Here is a 20,889-nt window from a genome sequence, read left to right on the forward strand (position 1 = left end):
TCAGGACACAATAGCACAGACATTGGAATATCCTTTGTTGACTTTCCAACTTTTTGAAGGGTCAAGTATATGTGGGGTTATGCATTGAAATGCAGCGTATTTGATATACTTCAATTGGTTTATCTCTTAGATGCATTTATATGGATTATATGGGGAAAACATATATATATATATATATATGCGCCCTGGCCGTGTTATCATATGGGATCTCCGTGTTAATAAGTTGTGAAGGGGGAAAAACAAAGAAAGAAAGAAAGAAATGAATGAATGTTCATATTAGTCGATGACCTATGTTGAGGAATAAATGTTCTGATAATTGGATTAGTCATTCAACTGATTGCACTACTCACGACATTGGTCATTAGCTATATATTACTCTTTACCTTAAATTGGATTTTTTTTTTTGGTCACCGAAGACTTAATTCTACAATGTGATATTAGGTGAAGAGTTTTATTTAACATATCTACTTGATATTTGTTTCCTTATCATGTTAATAGTTAACAGATATTTCCCCCAGCCATTCACTACACTTTATAATTTGTTCATTTTGGTTACAGATATTTCATCTGTTATATTAACAGCAGATATAGGCATATAATTTTGTTATTTCCCTCTCATTATTTATTTATTTTCATATCAATCAAACGCGTTATTCATTAATCCATCATTCTTTTCATATTTGCTTTAACATTGAGTAGATCAGGTGCTCCTCTCCAGCAAACTTTATTGATAAATTTTGATTCAAGTGTATTCCAGAAAAATTTGTACATGTTTTTGGATGCAAAATAGGCAAGCCCTCAAGTGGACCAACAAGGCCCATAAAGAGAAAGTTCCTACAATCTCGAGAAAGTCCTATAATGTTATATAATTTGTTCAAGTGAAACCTTCCCAATCTTCTATCAATCGATATATGATATCTTGCACTTCTGTTGTGATATTTTAATTCATTAATTTGTCATAAAAAATAATATTTTAATACCTTATTTTGATTTTTTATTTCAAAACTCAAAAATCCCGTCAATCTCAATCATATTACTGTAATTGCTAGTGAATAACTGACTTTGATCAATCAATCTTAAAAAACTCCAATCAAGACAATCAAAATCGAATGAAATTTAAATTTCAAAATATAAAGATTATATTCTACATAATATTTAAATGATAACGATGTTAATGTTAAAAATTTTAATTTGATGTATGATTTTAATTGATAAGATATAGATAAATATATCTCGTTTTGATTTACAAGTAAACAAAATATTTTTTATTTACATTTAATTAATATTAATAATTAATAATTATTATAAAATCACATAAGATCTGTGTGTGTATGTGACGTAAATAGCTAGGAAATAGAAGATATATGTTGGGGATATCAAAAGTTAAATTCTGGATAATGCCTTGACCTTGATATCGGAAATTTGAGATTCCCTGTAGCCAAAAACCACGAGAACAGATATTTTATTAATTTTTATTCATTGTGTCTTTCGATCGACTACGTATGTAAACCCTAACATTGATCGATTGCCAAGCCCAAGTTGCTTTCTGTTGGAACTCCTTGATTCCCAACGTCGAGCATGGCGATGAAAGAACATACCCATTCTTCATCAAGATATCATCGTTGACATTCTCTTATCCAATTTCAATGTGTATGCAAGATTGGAAAAGTCTCCTCAAGACTCGGGCTTTCATCAAAGTACACCTCCACCACTTCACTCACCATTCAATCCCTCCTCTTGTGCTTCAAAGGGGACCAAACCAATGTCCTCCACATCTCTCCAATAATCTCGATCACTTTCGTTTGTTGGATCTTGATTTGTAATTACAAACCCTTCAAGTTCATCAAATGGCACCTTTGCTTGATTCCTATCTGTGTGCTCCAATCCTTGGTTCCAGCAATGGCTTGTTTTGTGTTGAAATCGAAGGGTATTATAAATTCCCTCGCTGCTGATTATTGTGGAATGCAGCTATTAGAGAGGTCAAACAGGTGAACACAATCAAACCGGTGGACACAAATGATCATTATTACTGTATAGGATTTGGGTTCGGTTCATTACTCAATGATTATAAGATAGTGAAAATTTATGTGGAATATGATGTGGTGATCAATTGCGTGCAAGTGTATTCCTTACGCTGAGGGTCATGGAAAGAAATAGAGTTTGAAAATTTTGAGGAGATCATGCATGGTTCTAAAGTAATTAGTGTCAATGGAGCTCTGTATTGGATGTGGTATAAGATGGACGAAGAAAATTATGATAGTTATAATCCTACGTTGATAGTTTCATTTGATATGGAAATGATAGTGTTTACAGTAATGCCAGTACCTGTTTCAGGATTTAATAACAAGTATGAACTCTCTCTCTTTGATAACAAAGATGAGGAAGAACAAAGAGGAAAAGTAATTTTTTTGACAAGAGAAAAAGTGACTTTTATTAATATAAAGATTTAAGTACGATACTTGAACTTTGACAATATATAATACTAGCTAGATATACCTTATTGGATAAAAACTCCAATAGTTATATTGAAAATCTAACTATTAATATAATAATGAGCTTTAAGCTAATTAACATACAGAGTGTTCATGGGATGAGTTGGGATTGATGCATCCCTATCTCATGAATTCGAAATTTAGTTGTGGATAGTGGATAAAAAATTGATGTTGATTTGAGATACAATTTTTTAGGAATTATAACTCTGCTACCATATTTAATAAATGAAATGTTGTTGAAGGAAAGTCATGGAAGAAAAAAAAAAGGGAAAACAGGGTTTAATTGATTCATAAAAGTTAAGTATAATATGTAAATTTTAACACTATATAATACTAAATATGCATTGGAAACTTCATTTAGTTACAACTAAAAATTTTAACTATTAATGTAATAATGATGTGAAAGCTAACATAATAGTGTTCATAGGATAAGATAGAACTAAGATAGCCTTATCTCATGTTCCATTCCAAAAAAAAAAAATTGAGACTAAAGATAATTAATTTTAGTATTAAAATCTTTTAGTTTTGTTTATCAATAAAGATAGTCAATTTTGCATGAAGTTAGTACCTCAACTATCTTCAAAGATAGAAAACTCTTAAAATAATTAATGACATGACCTCCCATATTAAATTTAAATTTTGAAGACATAGTGAAAATTAGTATGGTCAATTTGTTTTGTAGCGTATATGTTGTCAAGCTATGTCTCAAATCAATATACTATTTTATTACCTAAATTAATCAACCGCGTCTGATGTGTTTTTATTATACCACCCATATATTTGAATATAATGTCCTAGCTATGAGTATCATCATGCTTTTTATTTTTATAACTTTTCATGTCATAGATTAATGATACTTATTGATTATAATTGACAAAAGAACATTATGTACATGCAATAAAATTTGATTGATAGTAACTATATAATTATTTATAAAGGTAAAAGTTTCACAAAGCAATGGGCCGGATATTCTATAATTTTTTTTATTTTTAAATATCATATGCCACTTTTTTACCTAAAAAAAATTGTCAGCTTTAAATGTCATACCTTTTGTTTATTGGTTCTTGAAACTTTGGAGATGATAAAGTTAAATTTGTAATAAAAATGAAAATTAAACACACACTCGGTTTTATAAATTGATGATGCATGATAGCTTGTTATGATGATTCAATGAACGGTTAGACTGCCAATAATTATTATTGGTTCCCAAAATTTGGAAGGTAATGAACTTATTAACCATGGAGAATAACATAGTAGAAATTAACCTTCATTCATGAACCATCAATAACACTATGCTAAAACAATGGTGCTAAGAGCCTCAAGTTTTTTTTTTTAGGAAGTTGAATACTTTTTGGAAGAATTACATACAACTCCCACTCAATACAATTGTGTTGTCATTATCTTAAGCTCAATTATCAATAAACTTGAGAGTAATTAATTGTGTTGAGTGAGATCTTAGAGTAATTAATTTTTCCAAACTTTTTCTCACTACTTCTTGTGTTAAGAGCCAGCAGGTTTTGGAAAATGACAATCAAATCCCTTTTAATTATATAAATAATAATTTAGTCTCTCAAAATATAATAATTTTATTGATGTCTCTAGAGACTTTTCTTCCATTAATGAATTTATGCAAATGATCAAATTGCCCTTATTGAAAATAAAATGATCCACAAATTTTATTTAAATAATAATTTTTCTTCTTATATTCGCAACAATACAAAAATAAATTATAACTTTGCATATAAAATTTTTGATTTACTGTTACATTGTTGCGAATATTAAAAAAAGTTATGATTATTTAAACAAAACTTGTGAATCATTTTATTTTCAACAAGGGCAATTTGTTATTTATATAAATTCATTAATGATAGAAAAGTCTTTATATAAATTCATTAATGATAGAAAAGTCCCTAAAAATTTTAGTAAAATTATGATATTTCAAGAAATTAAATTATTATTTATATATTTTAGAGGAATTTTTATTATCATTTTTCCCTTGTTTTTAATTTTTGAGAAGATGAATATCTTTTTCCCTCTACTTAGTTACCGTACAAGGATTGCATTGCATCGTATTAGTAAGTGGTATAATTATCCAAAGACATTTCTATAGTGCTCACCTTTATTGACTCACTATTAATTCTTGTCTAAAATATTTAATTAAATACTGAATATTGAGGATTATTTCATCTTATCCTATTTACAAAGGCGTAGGGGCTCTCCTTTTTCTTACTCTCAATTTGCATAAAAATATATAAATAAATTTGAACTATTAATATTTGATTTAAATAATTTAAAACTATAATATTTTATTAGGAAAATTATGCATATTTCTTTATAAATAAGTATGGTAAAATTTAGAAACCATAACAAAATCTTTTGAGATTTAAGTGTAATTTAAAATGTGGGTACAAAAACAATAATGTCCTTATTAAAAGTACATTATATCAATCAAGTAATTTATAATTATTACCTCAACTTTTTACAACAATTATAACTTTATATATGCAATAATTAAATTGATCACATGTTACAAGTTTGCAGGTGTAATAGTTACTTCTGCCAATGTAATTATGTTTTGGTTTGGAGAAAAGGAGATCAATGGGGGTGAATATGTTTCCATAGTTTCATTTGACATTGCCAATGAAGTATTTACAATGATACCAATGCCTACATTAGACTCTACTGAAAATGAAAAGCTCACTGTGTATTGAGAACAAACTTGCTTTGTTTTGTGACAAATTGACTGGACAAAATGAATATTGCGTTGAATTATGGGTAATGGAGGAGGGTAGATGGAGTTGGATTAAGAAATATACTAGCAACCCCTATACAAGCAAACCCTGTTCTCACTACTTCCATCCCTCGACAGCGACTATTTGGAGGAATGAATTAGTCTGCGAAACTGAATATGATTTTGGGAATGATGTAAGACAAATTCTTCTGTATCGGTTCAATCTCAATACTGATGATGAATTTAAGATTTTTCCCACTGGAGGAGGCCTTATTTATAACATTTTCAATTATGTGGAAAGTCTTGCACTAGTTGGCGACATACATGTTGAAGAACATTGATCTTGAACTTGTTCAAGCACTTTTGGTGGAAATGAATTCAGAACAGAGCTCAGGACATTTTGAAAATAGTTTTTTTATGATCTTTAGTGATATTATGTAGAAAGATGAATGCAAATGTTCTAGTGTCTTCGCTTTATTTGACCTATCTATGATATTATATGGTGTCTAGTTTTCTTTAGATATATATGTATAAATGCACTTGTTGGTTATTCACAAATTTCATTTTACCGTGGAATCCAGCAACTAGAGAAATCAGACAGGTGTCCATAACCATCGATGATTTTGAAGGTATTTACTATTTAAGATTTGGGTTCAGTTCAATTGTTAATGATTACAATATATTTATAACTTATGTGCAGCGCAAGGATAGGGCTCAACAAGTGAATCGAGTTGAAGTGTATTCCTTATGTAAAAAGTCATGGAAGGAAATAGAATTTGGAAACTTGGATGGTTTATGTGTCCTTTTGAAACGGTTAGTTCTAATGGAGATGTGTTTTGGTTTGGGTTCAAAGGCGATGAAAGTGAAGATGATGGATATTGTGGGGTAGTTTCATTTAACATAGTAAATGAAATGTTTACATTGATACCAATGCCTGCTGTAGATTATGAATATTGTGTTGAATTATGGGTGATGAAGGAGAGTACTAGCACATCAGGGGATGAGAGATGGAGCTGGACTAACAAGTACACTAGAAGGCCTTGTGTGGACTTGTTAACGTTATATCCTGTCACTACTTGGAGCAATGAAATTGTCTGCGAGCCAGAATTTGAATATGAAGGTCAGAATGATGAAACAAAAACTTCTCTATGCATGTTCAATCTTGCTACTAATGAATTTAAGATATTTATCATTCGTGAATATGGCCATGGCCTAATAATTCATAATTACATTGAAACCCTTGTATCAGTTGCCAGTATCCATGTTGAAGATGCTTGACTCTAAATTTCAATCATTTTGCAAATTTATTTGTGTAAGCACTTTTGGTGGAAGTGAAACCATAATAGTTTATGGGTGTGTTAGGATTGAAAGTTGCAAAACTGAAGTTGACTTTGATAATTGTAGCAGGTGCTGTAGTTTTCATCTTAAATCAGAAGGTGACTTGTACAAGATTGTGTTGACAGTTAAGCTATTGACATATTTCTCTTTTTACTGATAGTATTAGATATAATGCTAGTATGCATCTATTTTCCAGGTTTATTGATGGAGTACTCCTTTCTTCAGTTACTTGTGTTTGATCATCTTTATACACATCTATTGCAAGATGCATGATGCGTAATTAAATGTACACTTATCATGTAAAGCATCCTCTACAAAATAAGAAGAATTATCTTCATATGGAATTTCAAATTCCATAAAACTTGCCAAATTGTATAACTCAATACTTATGAATTATCTTCGTCTGGAATTTCATATCCTCCGATGCCAGATGATAGCATTTCTATTTTCTACACGGAACAATCAGATTTATCACCTTTTCCACATAAGTTCATCATTGGATTTAAAATGAAATACCAATGCGTTTTCATAAAGCAATTAAGAGTTTCACCTATATGCCTTTATCAAGCGCAGCAACTTTTCTACCGTCAAAATTGACAATCTTACAAGCAGTTTTAGTCACCAGTATAATTTTTATGTATTTCCAATGCTTATGTAAATATTTCTTATGTGTTTACTTTGTTTATATATTGTTAAAGGAAGTATTTCAAATTGAATAATTTACTTCTAATATTATTATTTGTAACATAATATTGTTTTAAAATATTTTTTTAATATTTCCATGCTAAAGTATTTAAAATTATTGAAATGAGAAAGAGAATAGACAATCAAATTCACAAAATCAAGTTAATAATTTTAAAAATTTTAACATAATGATAAATATTAAAATTAAAAGGTTATAGCCTTACAGGTTTTGAAGATTGATGGAAGATTTTTTTTAATTGTAACAAAATTAGATTAAATTAAACTATTAAATGTTGTAATGCCATTCTTAAATTAAAAAAATGGTACGACGTTATGCGAATTCTAAACAGAATTAAGTTTGAGTATTGGAAAATTTTATTTGACTGAAAATATTGTTTAAATTAAGTTTAGGTTTCTCACAATACAATTAAATATCACAAGATATATTCATAATTAAATAGGAGTATTAAATTAAATTAAATATAACAAAATCACAACACTATAAATCTTAATTGTCCTTTAATTCTGTCTTATAAGATATTTTTAGAAGGGATAAGATATTCCAAAATATAAAACAATTTTGACAAAAAAATTTATTAAAGTTAAAATATACTTTTAGTCTTCTAATTTTATATAAGATTTTAATTTAGCCTTTTAATTTTATAAAATATTTTTTAGTACTTTAACCCCTAATATCATTACTTTTAAATAATTATTTTTGTGTCAGTCATTTTTATTTTAAAAAAATTAAACCTAATATGTCAATATTTAAAAATATTTTGTCAATATCTGAAAGTTCAATACAAAAATTTGTTGAAATAAAACTAATAATATTAGGATTAAAAAACTAAAAAGATACTTTATGAAATTAAACAAGTAAAATGAAAAGTTGTGTAAAGTTAAATGACTAAATGTATACTTTAATCTTTTATTAATTATAATTATTTTAATATTTCTTATAGTTATTTTGCTCCTTAAATAATTTTTTCTATTTATTTATTAATGATGGATTTTTTTAAAATTTAATACTATTTAATTTTAGGGAAAAGGACAATAAAAATTTCTCTAAATTATGTAAATAATAATTTAATCTTTCAAAATGTCATAATACTAATAAAATCTCTAAAAATCTCTTTGTCAATAACTTTTTTTAAGAAAAAGATTACTTTATCTTTATTAATAAGTGATTTTTTTGTTTACTACTTGCGAGTCTTTGAAGAAAAGTTGTAATTTTTTAAACAGTTGTGAATGAAGTTTATTATTTAAAAACTTTTTTTAATAATATAAATTACATTTGATAAATTGTGATTGTTTATTCAACTCTTGTGATTTACAGAATAAAAGTTATTATTCGTTAAATAAAAGTTATAATTGAGTCTTGTTTTTCACTAACAGAAATTAAACTTAACAAGTTGTGATTTTTTTTTAACTCTTATAATTTACAAAATAAAAGTTATGATTCCTTAAATAAAATTTGTAATGGGATCTTGTTATTTTCAATAAAAGTAAAATAATATTTTGCCTAAAAAAATTATTGACAAAGAAATCTCTAAAAATTTTATTAATATTATAATATTTTAAGAGGTTAAATTATCATTTATATAATTTAAAGAGATTTTATTATATATTTTTTTTAATTTTATTATGCAACTTCAACCGACCTAGTTCTCTGTGATATCACAATTCCATATTGTCCGTCCGATACGTCAAATCGTGGCCGCTCCTCATTCTTCCAATTTTAAGCCCTGGGAGAGTCGAAGCACCTGCATCGTCATTTTACAGTACCAGCCAAGAGTCTTTTTTTTTTTTTTTTAAATAAATAAATAAATGCCAGCGAATCAATATATTAATCCAAGCTCAAAGGTAGAAGAGTGTAATGTAACTAATTTTTTTCTGTCGCCGTTTCATTATCCGTTTGTCTCCGTCTCCAATTCTTCCCGCTTCACGTCGATGTATTTGCGTGAAATCCGAAACTGGAGCCTGGAGCAAAGGTGGACTTTTTGTACTTGATTTCATTGATTTCTTCTCCCAATTTCTTTCATATTTTCTGTCAATTTGCTTGCCCTGTACTGGTGGATTTTCTGTCAATTTTGGCGTTCCCCCCTCCCCCTTTGTTTTTGTTTTGGAACTTGGATGCTGGTTCGGCTTTTTAACTCTGTAATTTTGCTTTGGTTCTTGTCGAATTTGCATAATGATGGGGGTAAAATATGCTAGTTTGTCTCTTTTGATTTCTTTTTTCTTTTTCCTTTTTTTGTTTCTTAAATATTATCGATAGTTTTTCTCCATAAACTTTGCCAATGAGTTCTGCTATGTAAAGGACGGACTAACAATACAGACTCTGTGTGTGTGCGATGCAGGCTGAAATGGTGTGGTTTGGTGAGGATAGCTTAAGCCATTAAAGTTTATTCCCTTTAAACCTATGTTTTTCGACCTTCCCTGTAAACTCGAGCCTTTCTCCGTTGATACTTTCCCAATGGAGAAAACTGTAAAGCCCCTGACAATGGAGGGCTGCACAGCCTTTCTTCCCGATGATATCATGGTTAACATTCTCAAAAGACTTTCAGTGAAATCCATAATCCGTTTTCAATGCATATGCAAACATTGGAACAATCTTTTCAAGATGCCGTTTTTTATAGCAGACCATCTCCACCACTCCACTCATCATAAACCTTCACTTCTCATCCGTTGACATTGTCTGATGAACTCTGACTGCTTGGTTAGACTAGATCGTTACATGCAAGAACTTATAGTGTATGAAAGCGAAGTTCAGAATGCACCTTTGATTGATTTCTTCAGGCCAGTTCACATAGTTGGGTCCAGCAATGGCTTGCTCTGTCTTGAGTTTTCAAATTCCATTTTATTTTGGAATCCAGCAACTAGAGTTACTAGACAGGTGCCAACACCTATTAATGACATTAAAGGTAAGCTTTATCTAGGATTTGGATTTAGTCCAATTGCTAATGATTACAAGGTTGAGATAATTTATGTGATTGAGGAGGATGAGATTTATCGAGTGACTGGAGTGCAAGTATATTCATTATGCACAAAGTCGTGGAAGGAAGTAGAATGTGGAAACTTGGAGGGTTTATGTGTTAGTTCTGAAAGTGTTACTGCTAATGGAGCTGTGTTTTGGTATGGGTTCTGATAAAATTCCAGATAACGTGCCCATAAAGACTTATTCAAGAAAGAAACATCAAAAGATAAAATAGGATAAATTAAGATAATTAAGATAGATTATTTGATTCAGTCTTTTATTTAGTATTTTATTTGGTATTTTCCTCTATTTAGTTTTTATTCAAATTTCCCTAGATTTTATTTAGTTGTATAGATTTGATTCTGCATTTTAGATATTTGGATTTTTTAGTATTTTGGATTTTAGGAGAATCTATCTAGTTATCCAGTTATCTAGATTTTATTTAATATTTTATTGTATTTAGCTTTATAAATATGACTAGCAACTTAGAAGCTAGCATATCAGGATTAATGAAACAGTCTTTCAAATTCTTTGGAGATTCTCCTAAGTGTGGCTATTAAGAGGAGTATAGAACGAGATTCTTATTTCATACCCTCCTAATAGATTTATTTCTCTTATTCTATTTTACTATCATGAGCACCTACCAATTTGGCATCAGAGCCATGGTCACTACACGTGCTGGTCAAGAGACCAACCTTACCGATAACCCATCCAACATCGCCTCAGAAAATCCTAACTTGCTTGCACACGATCTGGCTCTTATCTCCTCCAAATTAGAGAAACTCGACATATTACAAGAAAAGATAGAAGCCTTAGAAGCATCAGCAACACAAAGAAGTAGAAGGACTCCAGAAAGCCGACATAGACGCCGTAACTGGGATGAGGAAAGTGAAGAAGAATTCAATTATTACAAGAGGGGGTCACGTCCGCCTCAACCCAAAATTGATTTTCCCAAATTCAGCGGGGGTGATCCTTGGGGATGGATTCTTAAAGCTGAAAAATATTTTCAGTATTATCATACCCCAGAAGAATTAAAGGTGGATATAGCATCTATGTCATTAGAAGGAAATGCTTTGGATTTGTTCTCTTGGTTAAATTTAGAACGCACCTTACTATATTGGGATGAGTTAGTGAAGGCGCTGCAGGAGAACTATAGACCACCTGAATACCAGAACCTGGACGAATATTTGTGCAGAATCAAGCAAGATGGCTCTGTACAAGAATATCGACAGGAATTTGCAAGGCGTGTCGCCAGAGTAAAAAACTGGCCTGAACATTGCCTTCTCGGCGTGTTTCTCAGTGGGCTAAAGGAGGAGCTTCGATCAGACATTTGAATTCACAAGCCCAGAAGTGTATATCGTGTGCTTAGCCTTACTCTGGAATTCGAAGGGAAGATGACTTTGAACGAACCCAAACTGAATCCGGGTCAAAACCTGACCTGACCTTATTATGGGTCCTCAGCCACCGCACGTGACTCGAATCAACCACCGAGGAGGTCAGCTAGATTCTCACCGACGAACACGAGCCTGAACGCGCATAGGACCCCGACGCATACTGCGTCACCCTCGGCCTCCCTCACTCCAGCAAATACGCATCCTTCTAAGCTTCCTCCAGGCGAGATCGAACATCAGAGAAGGAGAGATAAAGGACTGTGCTTCTGCTGTGTGGAGTAGTTCCGGCCTGGGCATCGATATAGGGGTTCCTTCTCTCTAATGGAGATCATCAAGGAAGGAGAGGAGATTTTTCCTCCCCTTGATGACATCGCGCTTGAAGAAACAAAACCTGAGGGAGCCGAAATTTCACTAAATGCCATCCTGGGAAATAATTCTGGCTTAGCAATGAAATTAAGTGGCAGATTAGGCTCTAGACAGGTGTTATTATTAGTGGATAGTGGATCCACCTATAATTTTATTTTTGATGCATTAGTTCAGGAGCTTCATCTACCTACCCTAAGCTATTTCTACTTTTGGGGTCCAAATAGGCGATAGTAGTATTGTGCGATGCAACCGAGTCTGCAAAAATATTGAAGTAGAATTGACGGGGTTAATAATTAAAGAAGATTTTTTCCCCTTCACTCTAGGGGTGCTGATCTAGTTCTCGGTATTAAGTGGCTAGCATCTCTCAATACAGTGCAAGCCAATTGGAATCAACTCTTCATGATTTTCTGGGTGAATGGCAAGAGGTATAAGTTACAAGGAGTTCCTAATGGTGCTAAAGGTGCTCAATTTAATTCAATGCAAGCTTCCGTTGACCCTAAACCTTCCCAATATTTCAACCTAGAACCTTTATTTGCCATATTTCCTGCCATCTTTGAAGAACCCATAAATTTGCCACCCTTTCGAAATCACTCCCATACCATTACCCTACAACCAGGAGCCAACCCACCTAATTTACGACCCTATCGATGTCCTCATTATCAAAAAACTGAGATTGAGAAACAAGTCGAAGAATTACTACAAAAGGGATTTATTCGACCCAGTTCCAGTCCATTTGCCAGCCCAATCTTACTGGTTGCAAAGAAAGGTAAGTCACGGCGCTTCTGCGTAGATTATCGAAAATTGAATAATATCACCATTCCAGACAAGTACCCAATCCCTAACATTGATGAGTTATTAGATGAGTTACACGAGGCAACTTATTTCTCCAAATTGGATCTACGATTGGGATACCACCAAATTCAGATGTCACCTGATGATATTTACAAAACAGCGTTTCGAACTCACTCCGGGCACTATGAGTTCACAGTCATGCCTTTCAGCTTAACTAATGCACCAGCCATCTTTCAAGCAATCATGAATGATTTATTTCGTCCTTATTTATGAAAATTTGTACTTGTCTTTTTTGATGACATCTTGATCTACAGTTCATCTCTTCAACAACACCAAGAGCATCTACACACCGTATTCCAGACTTTACAGGAAAATGTATTCTGTGTAAATTTAAAAAAATGCTTCATTGGTCAGCCGAGAGTTCCCTTTTTAGGACACAACATTTCTGCCTAAGGGGTTCAAGTTGAGGCTGGGAAAGTAGAGGCAGTACGAGAATGGCTTGTCCTGAAGAATGTAAAGGAGTTACGTGGATTCCTAGGCCTTGCAGGATAAGGATATTATAGACGTTTTGTGAAGAATTTTGGGATTAGTGCACGACTACTCACTGAGTTGACTAAGAAAGATGCCTTCTTATGGTCTGAACTAGCTCAGCAGGCTTTTAACCGCCTTAAACTTGCATTGATGACGGCACCGGTCTTACAGTTACCGAACTTTGAGGAGGAATTTGTAGTTGAATGCGATGCGTCCACAGAAGGTATTGGGGCTATACTCCTACAAAACAACCATCCCATTGCTTACTTCAGTAAAGGATTTTCATTCTCTAATCGCTTCAAATCCACTTATGATCAAGAACTCCTAGCGTTAGTTCTTGCAGTATAAAAATGGCGCTATTACCTCCTCGGGAGGCATTTTTTTGTCAGAACAGATCATGCTAGTCTGCAATATTTGCTACAACAATGCATTACCATCAACACCCAACAAAGGCTAATCATCAAGCTTTTACCATTTAATTTTACTATTATACACAAGGCAAGAGCAAAAAATAAGGGAGCTGATGCATTATCACGACGACCCCAGCATGCAGATTTTTTTTTAGTTGGCAGTCCCTTTCGCTATAGAGCTTCATGACCTCACCTTTGAATTAGCATTAGATCCCTTCACTAAGGAAATAATGTAAGACATACAGAAAGATTCGTCGTCTTGACCTGGATTTCACTTGGTTGATCAAAAACTCTTTTATGACCACAAAGTAGTCATTCCCTACTCATCCCAACTACAACCGAAGTTACTAGTAGAAGCCCACTCGATTGTAGTTGGGGCACACGGTGGTTTTCTTAAAACATTCAAGCAACTATTAAAGAACTTTTATTGGCCTACTATGAAGGCTGATGTAAAGACATATGTGAGGCATTGTGCCACTTGTCAGTAAAATAAGTATCAAACTTTGGCACCAGCAGGACTTTTGCAACCCTTACCTGTACCCTCTCAAATTTGGGAGGATATCTCACTAGATTTTATCACTAGTCTCCCTAAGTCAGGAGGTTTTGAGGTCATCTTGGTAGTAGTTGATCGTTTGAGTAAGTATGCCCATTTCCTTGCTCTTGCGCATCCATATACCGCCAAAAAAGTGGCCACTATCTTTTGTGAGGAAATTGTTAGCTTACATGGGGTGCCTCGCTCAATAGTATCTGATAGGGACCCTATCTCCATGAGCTCTTTTTGGCAAGAATTATTTAGATTAAGCCAGACCAAATTAAAAATGAGTACTGCCTACCATCCCCAAACTGATGGTCAGACAAAGGTAGTCAACTGCTGTCTTGAAGCCTATCTCCGATATTTTGCACATGAGCAACCTAAGTCATGGCACAAGTTTCTTTGCTGGGTTGAATATTCCTATAACATAGGTCATCATACATCAACCAAACAGTCTCCTTTTAAGCTAGTATATGGAAGAGATCCTCTGCCTTTGTGTCCTTATGTCAGGGGTGAAACCACTATCGCTGAATTGGAAGATCAACTAGAAACTAAAGATGCAATGCTCAAACTCTTGAAGGACGATTTACGCAAGGTTCAGGACCGGATGAAGGCTTATGCTGACAAACGTCGGAGAGAAGTTGAGTATGCCATGGGTGATGTAGTGTGGCTACGAGTACAGCCCTTTCGCCAACAATCACTGACCAAGAGGAAGTTTGAAAAATTATCACCTCGCTTTTTTAGTCTTTACAAGATTATTTGAAGGATTGGAAAGGTGGCCTATGAGTTGGAACTTCCTGCGAATGCTCATATTCATCTTATTTTTCATGTATCTCTCTTACGCCCAACATATGGGATGGAGGCGCCAACTACACCAGCTTCTTTACCACTATCAGCTGATTTTGAGTTACATGTGAGGCCCCATCAAGTCTTAGATCATCATTGGACACGTCATCATTCGCTGGAGCTATTGGTGGAATGGCATGGGCGACCTATAGAGGAAGCAAGTTGGGAAGACTACAACCTCCTGCGTGTTCAATTTCCCTCTTTTCAACTTGAGGACAAGTTGAGTTTTCAAGGGCAAGGTAATGATAAGATTCCAGATAACGTGCCCATAAAGACTTATTCAAGAAAGAAGCATCAAAAGATAAAATAGGATAAATTAAGATAATTAAGATAGATTATTTGATTCAGTCTTTTATTTAGTATTTTATTTGGTATTTTCCTCTATTTAGTTTTTATTCAGATTTTTCTAGATTTTATTTAGTTGTTTAGATTTGATTCAGCATTTTAGATATTTGAATTTTTTAGTATCTTGGATTTTAGGAGAATCTATCTAGTTATTCAGTTATCTAGATTTTATTTAATATTTTATTGTATTTAGCTTTATAAATATGACTAGCAACTTAGAAGCTAGCATATCAGAATTAATGAAACAGTTTTTCAAACCCTTTGGAGATTCTCCTAAGCGTGGCTATTAAGAGGAGTATAGAACGAGATTCTTGTTTCATACCCTCCTAATAGATTTATTTCTCTTATTCTATTTTACTATCGTGAGCACCTACTAGGTTCAATGGGTACAAAGATGAACTTAATGGTTATCATTTGATAGTTTCATTTGATATAGCAAATGAGTTGTTTACATTGGTGCCAATGCCTGATTTAGAATTTGGTGCGATGCAGAAGCTTACTGTGTTTGAGAATAACCTTGCTATGCTTTGTGACATGATGATTGAAGGAAGTGAAGATTATGAATATGATTGCATTCAGTTGTGGGTGATGGAGGAGGCTACAGGCATATCAGGGGAGAGATGGAGCTGGACTAACGAGTACACTAGCAACCCCTTTAGAGGCTCCCTAAGATTAAATCCAGTTGCAATTTGGAGGAATGAAATTGTCTGTGAAGCTAGATTGAAGTTTAATGATGAGAATGATGAAACAAAAGTTGTTCTATATCTGTTAAATGACACTACTAGTGAACTTGTGTGGTTTGATATCGATAAATATAGCAATTTCTATACAATATTTAATCATGTGGAAAGCCTTGTGTCAATTGGCAATATCCATGTTGAAGTAGATCGTTAACCCTAACTTTTTTTGTTATTTTGTAAATTTATTTTGTGTAAGTACTTTTGGTGGAAAACAAATCCATAATAGTTTTGGTTATCTAGGTCAAGAGCAGGTTTAGTGGTAGTACAGTAAAGCTGACCTTGATAACTGTAACGGTTGCTATTGATACATGATTGTGTTAAATTAAAATATTTAAACCATTCCAACATATTTATTCTTCTGCTGATTGTATTGGACATAATGAGGGTATTTAATTTTATCTTTCCATCTATTTTCCAGGTTTATTAATTGTACTCCTCACATAATTCATCCTCATTTTTGCTCGTGCTTGATCAATCTCTATGCATATCTGTTGCATTCATCTATCCGGTAAAGCATCTTTCTGCCAAATTAAATGAATTACCTTCATCTGGAAATTCAAATTTCATAAAACCTTCGAAATAGTTTAACTCAATTCATGAGAATTATATCATGAATGAAATATGAATGCTTTTTCATAAAGTAGCACCTATAGATGTTCCTTTATCAAGTAGCAGGCTCGCAGCAAGCTTTCTACCATCAAAGTCGACACTAACCTTCCTAACTGTTTCTGTCACCAATATTAGAAAGAAAAGAAATATTGCTTATATAATTTTTTTTAAAGGAATTTCTAATGCTTACGTCAATATTTCTTTTGTGTTTGCTTTGTTTGTAAATTGTTAAAGGGAGTTGCAAATTGAATATTTTATGATCAATACTACATGGACGGATTATATTTTCCAATCAATCAAATACGTTGAAAATTATAGGATTATATTTTATTCTTAATACGACAAGGACGGATAATATTTTCTTTGTTTTCTTTTGTGTTTTACACTTTTTATTTGCTATTGTCAATATTTTATGCTTGTGGACGGATTGTGTGATGGTTGAACTCTATCTCAGATTTCTTGGATTTTTCAATCAACCGAATGCGTTATTACACCCATCATTCTTTTATATTTGCTATAACCTTGAGTAGACTGCAAAACAATTAATTCCTTCTGTCAAGTATCCCGATTAATGCAGCCTCTCATGAATTTTGGATTTATAATATTAAGCGAAAGGTTATGCCTATACTCATGAGTTAGGTCAACTCTATTCTACTATCGATTGAAGATTGTTGAAGTGATTAATTCTAGGAAATTAGGCGGGGTTAGTCTTTCTCTCCAGAAAACTTCATTTCCAATCGATCAGGTTGATTTTGATTATGGGGCTTTCGAGATTAATATATATATATATATATATATATTAAAAAAAATATAAAAAAGGTACTAGAGCCCTAAGGAAGGCCAACAAGCAGTCCATACAGAGAAGGTTTCTATGTCCATACAGAGAAGGTTTCTATGTCTACCAGTTGTTAATATTGGAATTTGGAAGATGGTGCTTAATTAATGTACTCCTTTTATTTTTATTTATAAAAGAAACTATTACTTTTAACTTATTTTTATATAAACAAAATCATATTTTTCAATAGGCATTTATTACAAGCTTTCTAAATTACCCCTTATAATTTTATCATTTATAATCATAAGAAATAATTAACGAAGGCTTAATTAACACAATTAATAAAGGATATTATAACCCAGTTTTTTTATTTTTAGATACAGTTAATATAGTTAATTAATTTTCTTAAACTATGTGATACAATTTTTTCCCCTACAAATAAAAACAGAGGGAGTATATTTTTAGCAAGTAAAGCATCCTTCGATCCAGCATTTTCTGAATAAAAAGAATTTCCTATCCAAGGTTAGATAATAGCCTTTCTTAACATAATAACAACCAAAATAATTTCCATCAAATAATTTGGAGTTTCACTTACTTTTTCAAATTTGGATTAGGTAAGTGATGTAAATTTACTCACTTAATAAATGTCTCATGTGACACAAGAATAATCATTGGATTTAATTGATCAGCTATAAGAAATTTTGTTATATAATACTAAAAAATTACCAAATCTCAAATTTTTGGAGAGTATGAGAAGCATTTTGATATCATGCATGATGATTGTTTTGAATTTTTAGAGAAAAATTTATATTGATAAATTTTATTATTGATGAAATTCAATAACTATTTTTATAGTAATTGAATCAATGAATTTAGGTCATTCATCCAAAAAAGAAAAAGCACTAGTGTATTAATCATAAGGGCTGATAGATTAGATGAGAGATAACGGATGTTAACTGGATTCAAGTACATTGTCTTCTCACTTTTTTTTTGGGTTGGGGGGGGGGGGTGGGGGGATGGAATTTGTCTTTTCTAACTTTAAATCTGATGCAACAAGTGACCGAGTTTCCCCCCCCCCCCCCCTGTATCTTTGACTAATTAAATGTTAAGTTCTTTTATTTAAGAGGTTGCCATTTTACTATATCATCAATTTTAGATTGAACATATTTAATTCCAGCATCCCACATTTCATTTTTTTTGGTAAGTTATAAGGCCCTGTTTTTATACAAAATTAGAGATGAAACTGTATTTCTTTTTTTATGTATTTCTACTTTTAATACAAGTCAGTTTCCCGGCCAAAAATAAAAATTAAAGTCAATTGATCTATTCAATACTTAAAAGATAAATAAATTTTGGGTATTTTAAATAGGGGTAAATTAGCAACGTGGCCCCTAAAGTATAGTTCAGAAGTATTTAGGATTATAAACTCATCTTTTGTGTAATATTAAATTTTTTAAGTCTTTTTTTTTTAGCATTTTATAGTCAAGTAATAGTTAAAGTTAACTTTTTTTAATAACAAGGGTTAGATTTTTAAAAGTTGAAAAGTAATATTGTCTAAAAAATAAAGGAAAAATGATAGAAAAATTTATTTAAATTATCTAAATGACATATTGGTAGATAAAGGGAAAATAAAAGAAAAATCCATTTCAATTATCTAAATAACAATTGGTCCTGTAAAATGACATAATTCCCTTGAAGTCCCATGAGATTTTTCTGTCATTATGAAATTAAAGGAAATGATGAAATTGGCCTCAAATAAAACAAAAATTCCCAACCTCAATGCAAAGTAATCGGCGTGCGTTCTTCTGCTTCATTGTCATGCCAATTTGGGGAAGGTGGTCTTTGTCGGGGATAGTACGGGTGCTAGCATTGCACACCACATGGCGATTCGGGTTGGTTTAGAAAAACCATCAAAGCTGATGCTAGAAGCTTTAATTTTGGTGTAGCCTTTTTTCTGGGGCGAGGAACAAACAGAGTCCAAATGGAATCAAGCCACATATGCAACAAAGTTGGATTGTCTATGGAAGTTTCTCTATTTGAACGCATTAGGGGGCAATGATTTGTTGGCTATCTTGGAGAAGGATCCAAACTTGGGAAAGCTAGACTGTAAGAGAGTGCTAGTATGCATTGCAGAGGAAGATTTGAGAGGGACAGAGACTTGAATTACAAAAGATTGCTAGAGAAGAATGGATTTTTGGGAGATGTGGACGTGTTAGAGATGAAAGCGAAAAACCATGTGTTCCATTTATTGAAGCCATGCTGATTTAGTCAATTTATAAAGGATACTAATAAATTACAATTCCTTATTGCATTGTTGTGAATTTAGGGACAAAAGTTGTTAATATAAAAATAAAAGTTGTGAATGAAAAGTTATGAATTTTCAACACCTGATGCATATTAAGATTTGCAGATGTGGAGTTGCGAATAGCTATTGAATTATTGTAAATTTAGAAATAAAAGTTGTGAATATAGGGACAAAAGTTGTGAATGAAAAGTTGTGAATTTTTAACACTTAATGCATATTAAGACCTAAAGATGCAGAGTTACGAATGGCTATTAAATTGTTGCGAATTTAAAAATAAAAGTTGTTAATAAGAATAAAAGTTGTGAATGAAAAGTTGTGAATTTTCAATACTCAATGCATATCAGGACCTACTAATTAGGATTTGCAAACGGCTATTAAATTGTTGTGAATTTAGAAACAAAAGTTATTAATATAAGAATAAAAGTTCTGATTGAAAAATTGTAAATTTTTTTAATTTGAATTAATGGCAAAAGGGTTATTTCTTATAATTCCCTAATGACAGAAATATTCCTTGAGACTCTGGGGAATTATGTCATTTTGTAGGACTAATTTATCATTTAGATAATTTAAAGGGATTTTATGTCATTTTTTTAAAGATAAATTTATGATATCAAACATTTCTAAACTAATAGTTTAGGAATCAATTTTCATATTTACCCTTTAAATAATGCAGATTTTTTGAAATTATAAAAACAAAGAATGTTTTAGGTAAAAGTAACAAAATTTACCATCAGCCACCTAGATCAACTATATATGATTAAGAAGTTGGTCAAGCTTAGTCGAAAATCTTGAGTTCGAGCTATGGGTATATAATAGTGATCAAATTTTTGGTTGAAAGTATACCTCCAAGAAATGCTCATAAGGTGCCGATTGAATTAAATCTAGGTCAAAGACCTAGATATTGCACCAAAAGCCAAAAAATACAAAAAAAACACAAAAAAAAAAAAAATTTATTTGTCGTTAGTTATAGAATTGCCGATGATATGAAATTTATTTTTTACGGATCAAATTGTATCTTTTGTGCATTG

This window comes from Prosopis cineraria, unplaced genomic scaffold, assembly GCF_029017545.1.
Source record: "Prosopis cineraria cultivar Desert tree isolate PC_DT_omini unplaced genomic scaffold, ASM2901754v1 PC11, whole genome shotgun sequence".
NCBI lineage: Eukaryota > Viridiplantae > Streptophyta > Magnoliopsida > Fabales > Fabaceae > Prosopis > Prosopis cineraria.